Consider the following 13,574-nt stretch of genomic DNA (forward strand, 5'->3'; position numbering starts at 1 on the left):
GTATCTAAAAGTGAGGCAAGGAGTCTGTGGGTTAAATAGTTTCAGTGAAATAACTCCTGCCTTCCTCATAGCCTCAGACTGCACTGCAAATTTTTTTAGGCTACTACTACCTATATTAACACAGTTAATTTATTTCCTGTGTCCTGCATTTTATATGGTTATGGTTTTGCCTTGAACAGAAAGAAAGAAGCTATAAAGTAACGTTAACAGTTTTCTTCCCATCTTTTCTTTCCAAACTCAAATATGGATATAAATTTCTTGTGGACAGCTAAACTTATCCCTGAAGATTTAAGTGAGTGAATAAACTATAGCCAAACTTTTGGAAATTTCTCTAAATCAACTGAGGATCTTACATCATTCACCAAAAAAAAAAAAAAAAAAAAAAAAAGGAAAGAAAGAAACCATAAAAACTTTGAGATATATTCTTAATAGCTGTATTTCTTCTAAATTTCCTTCTTAATTAATTTCAATGGACCCAAATTTCTTCATTCATTCATAAAGTTAAATAACTGGAAAGAAATTTTGAGTGTTTTTAAATCCCATCCCCATTCTTCAGATAGAACCACTTGGAAATTGTCGTGGAAGATAAAAATCTGTTCTGTTTGTTAAAGATCCTCAGAGGTGAAAAGTCCACTTCCTTCTTTAATAATTATTCTACATCTCTCATCTCTTACTGTCAATATTTTCTAAGGCCTAACTAAAATTTTGATAATAATTGAAGTTTATGTCACTTATTCAGAAGCAAATATAACAATTTTTTTTCAGCAAGTCACAGTGCTAGTGTATTTCAGTCAGACACTGATCTTGCCATTATGAAATGTTTTAGCCTTCTAAAATAAATAAGCTAAGTAATTAAACAGCTATGGAAACTAATGACAAAAAATATGCACGTAGTGGCATTATTGTTCATAGAAATGTTCAGTTCCTTTCAGTTGGAAGGACAAGGACACACTCTTGTGAAGAGCTGAGTTGAAGATGTGTCAGTGCTTGAAGAAGAGTTATATGAAACCCAGGGCATTAGGACGTATTAGTTAAGATCTAAGATGCCAGAAGAAAGAAGTTGGAGTTTATTCTGGTAGGAGCAGAGCAAAAGCTTATTTGAATCCAAGTTCTGTTTTACGGCTTCAGGCAATCTATAGAAACATCTCTAAGCCTCAGTTTCTCATCTATAATCTAATGATAATAACATATAGATTTCAACATATTTGTGAGGATAAAGTGAGATAGAATGTTCAAGGTGTTTATTACAGTTGTTTTTTTGTTTGTTTTTTTTTTTTTTTGCGGTACACGGGCCTCTCACTGTTGTGGCCTCTCCCGTTGCGGAGCACAGGCTCTGGACACGCAGGCTCAGTGGCCATGGCTCACGGGCCCAGCCGCTCTGCGGCATGTGGGATCTTGCCGGACCGGGGCACGAACCCGTGTCCCCTGCATCGGCAGGCATACTCTCAACCACTGCGCCACCAGGGAAGCCCTTATTACAGTTTTTGACACATAGAAAGTGATCAGTAAAAGAAAAATGATAATCAATAATGATGACATTATAATATTTTATGGTGGCAATAGGAAACCATCAAGAAATTTTGAGCAGTGAGTGTGATTATAGCCATATTTCAAGAAAATTAATCCAACAGTAGTATGTAACTGTAACTAAACAGTGGAGATACAGGAAGTAAGGGGCTTAGGTTTATAAAAAATAGATATTTTAAAGGCTCAATTAAGGATAATGACAATAATGAAGATGGATATAGGGAAGATTATGGAGACAATATTAAATCAAGGAAAAAAGTTTTTCATTCTAAGTATAGTGAAGTTTTATATATTTAATTAGTTTTTATTTTTTAAAAAATCCAATGCCTTTTGCTTACTGCTTATATTTTGTAAACTATTTGGTCACCCCTGAAACTTGCCCTGTCTCGCTTGTGCTGTGGATTAAGTAATTAAAACCTTCATCTCGATCAGTTTTCATAAAGCTTTTCAAAAGTTAGCAGTTGGCAGTTCCTATCAATTGAATAATTGAATTTCACAAAATTTAATTTAGGACACATATTAACTAGTAAATAGATCATAATAAATTATAACTTTACTTTCCTATAATTCTTTCAAGAAATAGTCATTTCTAGCACATGAATGGAAGGAAGAATTTCTTCAGGGAAATTCCTCTACAACAGAGTAGTGTAAACTTCATTGAATTTTGGTAAATGTATTTCATAGCAGTTGAGAATTTATCCTCAGGTATCAAACACCATCATTTACTTGAGCAAATTTACTTTTTTATTTAAGTCGTAGCTTATTTATCTGTAAGTTAGAGGTAATGAGAGTACTCAACTCATAAGGTTGTTGTGAGGATTAAATAAAATATATATTTATCACATTGCCTGGTACTCAATAGTATAATTGCTATTATTATCATTAACATTAAGCTTCAAAGGATGGCAGATACTCTCCATTTGTTGGCGCTGAATTGTTCATGGTCCTATTTTGCTCCATTTACTTTAATTCTTAACCAAATATGTAAACGAATGAGAAATAAACTAGTTTTATCAAGTTTGTTTCTAAAAGGCTCAACGTTAATATATTATGTGTTGTCAAGATCCAAAGTTGTTGAAGAATTGCAAAGATATTCAGAGTTCATGAATCAAATTTCTTCCATATTGGTGACTAGAAAGGAGTTAACCTCCAAATAATCTTGGATTCCATGGTAAAGAAATTGAGTTTAAAGACATGATCTCAGTTGACTTTGGACTCAACTCCTATTCTGCTTCCTGAGGGCAAATATGAAATCATTGTTATTGTTTTGAAATCTGTTGCTTTTCTTCCTCCTCTGACTGCTTAAATCTTACTACTAGTTTGGCTTTTAGTTAATCTCTCAAGAAATCTTGTTCCCAATTTATGCATATTAATAATCAGAGAGAAATAAGGCAGGAGGAACCCTCAAACAGATCTGTATCTAAACAGCATCAGACAGATGTCAGAGACTGCGTAATTTCCTTTGGTGGTCTGCTGTTGTGCTTATATTCCCTTATTTTCTGAAAGTAATGTCTGTCCTTGATCTCTCTGGCTGAACTTTAAGCTGATTTAATCTTGCTCTTTCCACTGTAGAGACCAAGAACATCTGGTTACCATCTCCTCCTTACTAATCTTTTACACATTTGAAAACTATTGATATATTATCACTAAATTTTTTCTCCTGCAAGCTAAATTATTTCAACTTCTTTAATCTCATCATTACTCAAAAGACCTGTTTGCCAACTCCTTAATCATTTGTGTGGCTTGTGTATAGCCTCTTGTTTACTTCTCCAAGCTCACTCAAAATTAGTAACTTTGAAAAGACAGGATTTTCTGAAAATTATAGGCATCATTCATGAACAGGTGGAGAAATTATGCTTTCCAGAGTTTATGCTCTGGAAAAATTTTTAACTGTGACCTAAAATATGCTATATCACTTCTAGGATAATTCTTTCCAGCATGAGCTTAAAAAAAACTCCCTACTTCTATTATTTGTCCTCTCCCTCTAAATTCCATAAACTGCAATCCATACAGTCTTCAGAATGAATTGCACACTTAAAGGAAAAACTGTTTTAACTAGAGACTTAAGATGTTTATATCAAATTTTAAGTTTTATAATAACCCCAGAGTAAGAAATAGAAAAGACCATTAAGCGAAATTTTGGGTTAAACAAAATCATATATTAAGTGCAGAATCATTTATGAGTAAATCTTTCTCTCTGTTCTATTCCCCCAAAGTCTCACCTTTAAAATTTTTCACAGAAGCTTGTGCTTTTTATTTATGGAATTTATCACAGTTTGGAACGTTCTATATCTTTATGTGGTTAACATCTAGACTCCCACCATACTTTAAGCTCTATGAGGGAAGGAGTCTTGGCTGTTTTTCTCAAACTTGTATCTCTGGTGTTTAACATGTAGTAGATAATCTAGATATATTTGTTGATTGCATAAATGAATGATGTGTTATTTGTGGTTGCACCTGAAGAGATGTACAACTGCTATTTTCCTATTAAGTCTGAAACCATTTTATTTATTCCATTAAGGTACATGATTATTAAAAGGAAACACAGTCTAGGAGAAGATAATATTATGTCATTATTGAAAGTAAACATATTAACCCAAATTTATCTACCCATTCTTAAGAAGAAAGCAAAGACCTAAAAAAAATGGGAGATAGCAGAGGTCAGTTCTTATGAGTGTGAGGTGGGAAAAGTAGATGAGAAATCAGTGGTCTTTTGCTACTTTAGTTGGAATCTGTAGCAGGAAGACCTAGATAGCAAGATATGTCTTCTTTGAAATGTCTTCTTTCTTTGGAATAAATTGGTCTCGAGAGTTTTAGGGGTGGGGAGAGCACTACATGGCTAGTAAAACTTTAGTAAAATAAATACTATAAAAGTGAATGGCTTTTTATCAAAGAGTCAACACCACAATTTAAAAATAACTCGTCTATAATAATTTATCTGCTTGTAGCAAATTTTCTATGATAAACATGCAAATAAAATATTCTCAGTCTCTATCACTACAGGATAATTCTCTTCACTTTCTAATCTTTTAGAGGAAGCCTATACATTTTGTTTACTTCTTGTTTCTGCAGGCTAGAAATGTAATTTCCAGCAATATTCTTATAATATATTAGCATAAATATACTGTAAATATTTTGAAAAATAAGAAATAGTAGTAAAAATAATCTAAAACTTACTAGATTCTAGATTTCCTAGTCTTCATGCAACTCAAAAGAATTTACTATATCTCTAAAATATAAATTCTTAGTAAAAATGCATTTATATAAAATACAGTATGTCATGGAAATGATATGTGAAAATGGTATATTACCAGATTAAGAATTAGAAAATGAGTTTGGTCAAGGCAGTGTCACTGATGCTTTGTAAAGTTGAACACATCTCTGACCTTTCCTATGTTTTAAATCAGGGAAATCACGAAACTGGTTTTCCTGATTTGAAATCAGTTTCAAATCAGGAAACTGATCTTACAAATACTTTAAAACTTTCACAGGCTGGAAAATGTGTAATCTTTACTCTTCTCTGTCCTTTAATACCTGTGTAAAATGGCATCCTGTTCAGGTATGGAAATATCTCCTCTACTGTTTCCTTATCTCTATCAGTACACAAATACAGGCTCTCGTTACATTTTATATGAGATGGCAACATTCTTCTAGGTCATTCGCCTGCCTCCTTCCATGATCGCTTCTCTTTTTTCCATATCACTGCTGCCAAACTCAGTTTTTTGAAGCACTGGTTCTCTTCCCAATTGCCTTGTTAAGGAACTTCTAATAGTTCATTACTACCTATTGATGCCGAGAGCTCGGCATCTGTGCACCAGTGCCAAATCAAATCTTGGAGACAGTTTGGGTGAAGTAGAAAAGAATAGTTTTATTGCTTTGCCAGACAGAGAGGGGCACAGTGAGATCCTGCCCTTGAAAACTGTGTGTCTCAAACTGGGAGGATTTAGTGAGGAGTTTTATAGCAATAGTTCAAGGGTGGGGTTGCTGACAAGATTCGGGTGTGTGCAGGGCCTGTACTCCTTTAAACTTCTCCCAGGTAATCTTCTTGATGAGCTTCTCTGGTTCCTTTAGTCTGGCCTCAGGTGGTCTTCTCTGCTATAAAGAATGCTGACATCTTCCATTTGCTGGGTTTTAATTCTATAAAGGGCTTAAAGACATTGTCATGTGTATCCCTTGAGTCAGAGCCAGTACGCTGCCCCAAGGCTGCACTATTGTTTCTTGGCTATTCCTCCCTTGACTCTGCATCCCTTCCCTTCCCCAGATTAGCAACTGTTCAAATCTGCCCTTTGGAACTCAGGGAAGGTCATGGAGGCTGGAGGCTGTTCCCTACAAGAAATGGGGGACACTGAAAGGCTTTTGTGCCCAGGAACCCCACAGGGTCCTGCTTGGTTTCACCATCACATTGCTTTTTTTTTGTGATACTTTTGGACCTATCTTAAGCAGATACTGCATGTTGCTTTCTGAATATACATTTTCCCCTTATTCCTTCTTCTCTGATACATAAGTATGCCACTGTAGACTGTTAAAAATAAAATAGAACATGTTTTCCCAGGTCCCTTGTACATGGAGGTGACCGTGTGACATAACTGGATAATGAGAGGTGAGTTTACTGGAAGCTTTCAGGAAGGTAGGTTTCTCTTTGCCTTTCATCTGTCTGGAACACAGATACTCTGATAGTAGTGCAGGAACTAAGTTGTAACCAGCTGGCTAAAGATGGTAAAACTGGCAGAACAGAAAGAGAGAAGGATCCAGGATGTAATAGTGCCTTAGAGCTTCCGTACTGTCCCCAGGCTGTCTACCTCTAGATTTCTTGTTTCATGGGAAAAGTAATCCCTCTTTTGGTTAAGCCACTGCTATCAAGTCTCTGTTACACACAACTGAGCATAATAATAAACTGATACATGCTCCTGACCCAAGTCTCACCTTTTCTGTGAAGCCGCCTCTAACAAACCAACCAGTCTTTGATTTCTGCGGCACATATGCTTTCTACTACACTACATTAAACCGTTATTTGTTCTGTAATTTTGTTCACTTGTAATTTTGTTAACTTTAACACTGTGCTAGATTGTCCATTCTTTAAGGGCTGGGGCTATTCCCAAATTTATTAGAATATAAATTCCTGAGAGGCAGAGGCAAATTTTACATCCAAATCTATTCACCACTTTTCTCTTCCGTCAGCACCACTTGTACATTGTAAGTACTCAAAATAGACTTTGGGTATATGTGTGTGTGTGTGTGTATATATATATATAATATATACGAGATTTTAATTAACTCAGTGATTAATGCTTAATGATATTTATTCTAAATTTATTTCTTTAATCAAGAAATTTATCCTTTAGCCATATCCATTATTGGGGATGTTCTCACTCCAAAATGTGTAGCAGATAATTAAAATAAAACAAATCCTGTATGCTCAATTTTTTTTCCTCTCTTGTAATTGTATAGGAATTTTGTGAGGAATTATAGATGAAATTGAAAACAAAATTAACCTCTATGTTATTGCCCAAAATCAGGTAAAACATAATGCAAAAATAATAAATTAACATGTTTGTTTATACTTCTATCCCCAATCAATTACCTTTGAAGAAAGGGATACTTGAAGTACAAACTTTTGAAGAGTGAAACAGCTGCAACTTAAAGATTTTCTGACAATCTTAAGTCTTTCTAATAAAGAATCTTGTGTATTATTTTAAAACTCTAATCACTCTCTCCTAGGTCTGGGTGAACAGATTGTGTTAGTATTAAAATCACAGCAGTCATTCTAACATAAAAATCACCAAGGGAAACATGAAGATATGAATGCAATAGGATTTTTTCACACTCTATAAAGTTTTCCTCTTGTTAAGCTTTAAAGATTTTCTAGTGTGTGCCCATATTAGCACTATTTCTAAAACATCTGACAGTTGTTACACTGCCTATAATAAATGAACTAGTATTGAAGATAGAGAATGTGCCTACACTAGCCATTTAAAATGAAGTGCTTCGGAGAAAGTGGAATTGCTTCCTTCCTAAGAAAGCCTTTACCATCTGTATAGGCACTTACTGTTTCATGTGCTTTGTATTGTGCAAGTTTGGAATATATTATTTTGTGTTCAGTCCTCTTAATTTTACAAAGCACACTCCTGCTCTTGTTGGAAGAGAGTGGTCTGAAGTCTGTGGCAGTGCTAACATAAGCTTGGGCTTATGTTAGCCCATAACATAAGGCCCAAGTATCACACTACTTGGGCCTTACTTGGTTTCCTGACTAATCACCTGTGAATGCCCACTCACATATCTCTTCCCTACACTCACCATCTTCTCTACCTTACCTTTCGTGTTTTGTGCTGGATTAGGCCCATGCTATAAAGTTTATATTGTTACATTATTAGCTTGATGAGTAAACTTGAATCTTTCTGGAAAAAGGTCTTTCGGATTCTGTGGGTGGGTAGTGAACCAGGATATTATGAGAACTTTTCCCTGGCACGATATACCAAAGGCAAATGGAGGCAAAGAAGTGTAGATCCTTCCCTCCTAAAGCTGGTTGTCTGTGGCAGTTCCGTGGCTCCACGGCTTCAGGGTCTCTGTGAAGACCAGGAGGCAGAAATGTCCAGATGAGCCTCATCAATTTGTATAGCAGCTCTGATTGGCTGAAGCTTCTTATTAAGTGTCTTTGCTTTGGAGTAGTGAAATGAATCATTCATCTATTACTTCAGAGTTTAAGCTGTACCCCTTTTAAAGCGATCTGCTCCTCCATAATTAAAAAAGGAAACCTTGTATTAATACTGTAAAGAGTATGAGTTTAGGAAATAAAGTAATCTTTAGGCTAATTACATTTCCTAAATCTAAAATACTCAAAGGTCCATGTGATTTTTACTCTTTACCTTGGCCTTTGGTGATCAGTAAGACGTCATTAAGAATCTCAGAGCAAGTGATACTCACAGGTCCTTATAGAATTAAGAGGATTTGGGCCATTAGGAGGTTCTGGCCATAAAACCCAGATTCAGATGCAGAACTCCAATCCTTGAAGTGACCTCATTCAGTAAACAAATACTCCATCCCAGAAAGACTTGTTATATGGTGGGTTATCAAGTCAGATACCCAGGTACAAGAACTTGACACACCAGAAGGGTTTCTTTTTCAATGTGTGCCCAGAGCCTAAAGTTAGGGTCAGATTAGCCCCAAGGAAGCTTCAGTTTTGAAACAGAGCTAAATAAATTCATCCATATTATAAACATGACTGATTTGTGAGTATATATTTGGGATCAAGGTGATGAGCGATTCAGTGGCTAAAGCTAGGTGTATATGTGTGTGTGTTTAGGTCCATGTGTTGAAATACTGCACATGCTTAGGCTTTTGACAGCTTCTGCTCCCCACCAAATATTCAACTTGGATAATAGAGATATATTTTTCAAAGATATTTACATTTTGCCTACCTACTTGATAGCACTGTATTTGGAAACGACATTAATTTTCTGAAAATACAAACTACTTGTGTGAAACTCATAAGTTTTCCTCTGATTTTTAAGTGTATATAAATCATTATTATTATCTCTAAAAGGTGGTTCTCAGGATCAAATTCTGCTAGCAGAACAGCAACAGAGATAGAGTGCATGGTAAATACAGCTGCAATCCTAAAACTGCACACACATCTTTAATGCTTTCCTTTGTACTTTTTGTTGGTGACCAGTGTTGAGGGAAAGTGATTGCTTTCTTCCTTTTATCAGTTTCTATTTGTATGGTAAACTTTGCTTTCTTATCTTTCCTAATTTACTAGCCACAACGAGGTTAGCTTACTTGCTGATGATTGCACAATTTTCTTACTTCCTATAATGCTCTCTGTGATAGCAAGGATAATCATGAAGATCTGATGGTGCTTTCTGTGATTTAAAAACAAAACCAGATCGTTAGTTCTGTTAATTGAGGGCTTTGCAACTAATTTTCTCCTACTTTACTTCTTCTGTATCCATGAAGTCTGTACAATGCCATCCACATGGTTTTAAATTTTTTAAATTTTATTTGTTTTACACATGAGACTCATCACTAAATTGTAAACATCTCACGGGTAAAAATTAATGTTTTTGATGTGAGGGGGTAAGTAAGTGAATAAGATTTTATCCACATACCATGGTGTTTTAAGACCTAAGTCTAACCCTCTCAGAAGCAAGTAAATGGGAGGATACTGAAAGGTTCGGAGAAATCGAAAGTCAAATAAACGGTTGTTATTTCATTGTTCACTGCTGTTTGCTAATCCCACTGTCTGTGGCTGAAATATCAGTCAAAAAGCATCTCCCGAGGACAAATCTAGTTGTCGTATTTCTATATCCATGGATAGAATGTTCACTACCTGCATGTTGACTTTAAATATAAATTGTCTCTCTGAAAATCAAACAAAAACATGATGACTTGTCACTTTTGTTTTTCTGGCAAATTAGGAAAATTAAAAAGAAAAGTTTAACGACACTTATTTTTGAAAAGAGTGGGGAGCAATAGGTACTCCAGTATAGTTTTGATAGGTGTATATATTAGAACAATATTTTAGAAGTCAGTTTTTATCTATAAAAATTTCCCAAACTTTATTACCCAATAATCTTAAGAAACTGTTCTACAAAAATAATAACATGAAAAATAGAAAAAGTAGAAAAATATGTGCTGTAGCATTTGTTGTAGTCTTGATTTTAATAAAAATGGGAATCTGTCTAAATTGACTTTAGTAGGAAATTGGTTGAATAAAGTATGAACATACATGCAATGTACTATATCAATTAAAAGGAATGAATCTGTGTATATACACTAATTTAAAAAGGTGTACACAAAAGGTTTTAGCTTTAAAAAGCATCAGGAATAGTTTGATTTCATTGTGTTGAAAAACTTTGAAAAAATTTATGTATACATACACAAATTTGTGTATATCTGACTTATTTACAAAATATAAGAAATATGAATTTTGCAGGCCTAGAGAGAAATTTGGAATAACGTATATCAAAAACGTAGAAATTATTCCTTTGGTGGAGAAACACCAAGGCAAATTTCATTTACTTCTTTTATTTACAATGGGTAATTTTTACTTTTGGAGGCATTTTAATGTGTGTGTGGGGGGGGGAGGTTCATTTTCAAGTAATAATAATAATAAAAAAACCCACCAATTTTGTACTTAAAAATCAGGTAAACATATCTCTCTTTACTATTTGTATGAGCAAAAGCAATTACATATGTAAAAGGCATGGCACATGTTTGGCTTTCAAATTCACAAATGCATTGTTATCAAGCTGTCGTGCTCAACTGTTGTGATGAGGACAATCTTATAATCAGTTTGCTGTTCAAACAATTCACAATTATTGTCAAATACCCACAGCACAAAATTCTTTTGTAATTCTTAAGATGATTATTAGAACCTTCCCTCATCTTTCTCAGGATTTTAGGAGATTATAAAATCTATAGTTCTGAGATTGTGTGTTGAGCCTATACTGGAGAATAATCATGCATCTGTTCTGTTCTTTGACCTCCTGATTCCCACTGGCAACCTTAATATACACTTCTAAGAGTATCTGTTAACTATTACAAATTCAGTTGACTTTAGCTATATCCAATTTGTAAGAATTGCTTAGTGAAATCTCCAGGCTCTGTTTTTCTTGAACTTCATCTCTCACAGAACTCAAGTGCTCACCAAATACTCATTGCATTTATTCAGTCGTTTATACAATCATTCATTTTGTCATTCAAATCTTTATTTCTTCACCATTGAAAGATAAGGCATAATTGCAAAATTATACTGGGAAGAGGATGATAACAGAATCAAAACATATTTCAAAGATGAGGAAATCAAGGTAAAGAAAAATTGAGAGACTAAACTCAAGATATGTGATCTATTTTGATATAAACGTCACATTTTCTCAGTATTAATATGCTTTTGAAAAGTTGTCACAATTGCATTTAGTATAATACACATTAAAGATCAATTAATTCAGCTTACATAGAAATAGCTCAGTGACATTTAAATTTTTTTAAATTGTTTTGTCACACCCATAAACTAAGTTCAGTCATCCAGATCAATGAGCCAATGAAGATGCTTTAATAGAGATTAAAGCATTAACCCAAAGCATAGCTAGAGTATATAGGAAGCTGCTTTTACTGATTAAGAATAGAGCAACTTCAATGAGAAAGGCTACACTGTATCAGATTACTGGTATAATTTTTGAATTAAGAGTCATTTTTTTGTTTAATCTGATTTTCCTTTACTGACTTTTCTCTGTATTTGTAGGTACAGAATTGATAAAATATTATACAATACTTAATTCATTCTTATGTTCACATAATCTTTATGTTTGTTGAACCGTTGTTCATGGATGATGTCTAATATGCTAGAGGCCTTAAAAACTATGGAGCCAATTGACTAGTGACTGAGTTCCTAGTCATCATCTAGCTCCAGGTTTGAAACATCAGAGAGCTGACCATCTTTTTGGCATACTGTGCTCACTGCTTGGAACCACACTTTACATTGTATATAGATAAACTGAAATGTGTGTAGAGAAGCTTAGCCAACATGGTCAAAAATAAGAGTAAGAAGTAAAGATATAAGGAATGATTAAGCTGGAAAAAATAAATATGAATATGATATTTTTCCTCAAATGTTCAGAGGGGTGTTACATAGAAGAAAGATTGAAAGTATTCTGTACACCTCCAGATGATCAAACTGGGATCCAAAGATAAAAGTTATAGAAAGACCTCTTGGTAAGGAGATTCCTCCTAGCTAGTAATGCTCTGTTTCTTTCCAGAGATCATAGTTGCTCTACCAGTAATGCCTGTGTTGTTATCTGGGTTTCTTATTTATTTAATCCTTAATATAGGCTTCTATAGCATATCACTGGAGAAAACCTCTTAATTTGGCATTATTACCAATTGTCAGTTATATATTTACATAACTTTATTATTCCCTAAGACATATTTTCCCCAGTTATGCACACTATAGGATTTTTGAATGCCCTGTGGAAGTTTAGAAATCTGTTATTGGCAATTTTATAGCATGATCAATATAGGAAATTATAGTTAAATCTGGCTACACTTGGTATTAATGAACAGATGCTAATTATGGGTGATTAATCTTTCTTATAAGTGAAATTCAAAATATTTAGAAATGTATTGCATAACTTTTCTTGGGATCTGTGTAACATTTATTCATCTTTAGTTTTCAGAACCAAATATGTTTTTATTTGTGAAAGCCAGGAATTTTTTTTACGTTTCCTTTTTGACTCCTCTCCAGTTCTCTGCTCAAGATCTTTGCACAGGAAGAACATTGCTGGGGAAGACTAATTCTAGAGTACAGATGTTGCAGAATTAACAAGTATTTCTTATTCCTCTCTTCCTTTCCTCCTTTCCTTCCTTTCCTTTCTCCCTGCCCCCTTCCTCCTTCCCTCCCTTCCCTTCCTCCCTGTCAGTTCTGATAATGGATAGCTCCTTCCTTTCCTTGAGATTTCAGCTCAGAGAGTCACTTCCTCAGGAAGACTTTCCCTAACTCTAAACAAAATATCTGATCACTCCCTACCCCATTGATTTATTGATTTTATTTTATCGAATTTATCAAAAGTTGTAAATTTTTTTGTCTTTTTAAAGAATGTGTTTACAATTTTTCATTCTCACTGGAATGAAAGTTCCATCATATCTAAGATAATGTTTATCTCATTCATCATTGTGTTCTGTGCATTTTAGCACAGTTCCTGATGTATGTGCAGGGGTGTATTTCAGTATATATGCGTATTTGGACAGATATTGGACATATACTTCACTAATTAATCTTTTCATTTATTCATTAAACATGTGTTTATTGAGGACCCTCTAGATTCAAAATTGACTAGATCCAACTAGGGTGACCTTTCAAATATGAGGGAGAAATGGAATTATTGATAGATTATGCCAAAATTGAAATGGAATTTTTTACTATCTAATCAAACTCATTACTTTTTCCCAAAGGCATTCAAGGTATCCTTTTTTTTTCTCAGCCTGAGATTTATTATAAAATACCCAAACCCAGATCATAATTTAATTTTGTTTTTATCATTTATGGATATTAA

Source organism: Phocoena sinus, chromosome 2, assembly GCF_008692025.1.
Source record: "Phocoena sinus isolate mPhoSin1 chromosome 2, mPhoSin1.pri, whole genome shotgun sequence".
In the NCBI taxonomy this organism is placed as follows: Eukaryota; Metazoa; Chordata; class Mammalia; order Artiodactyla; family Phocoenidae; genus Phocoena; species Phocoena sinus.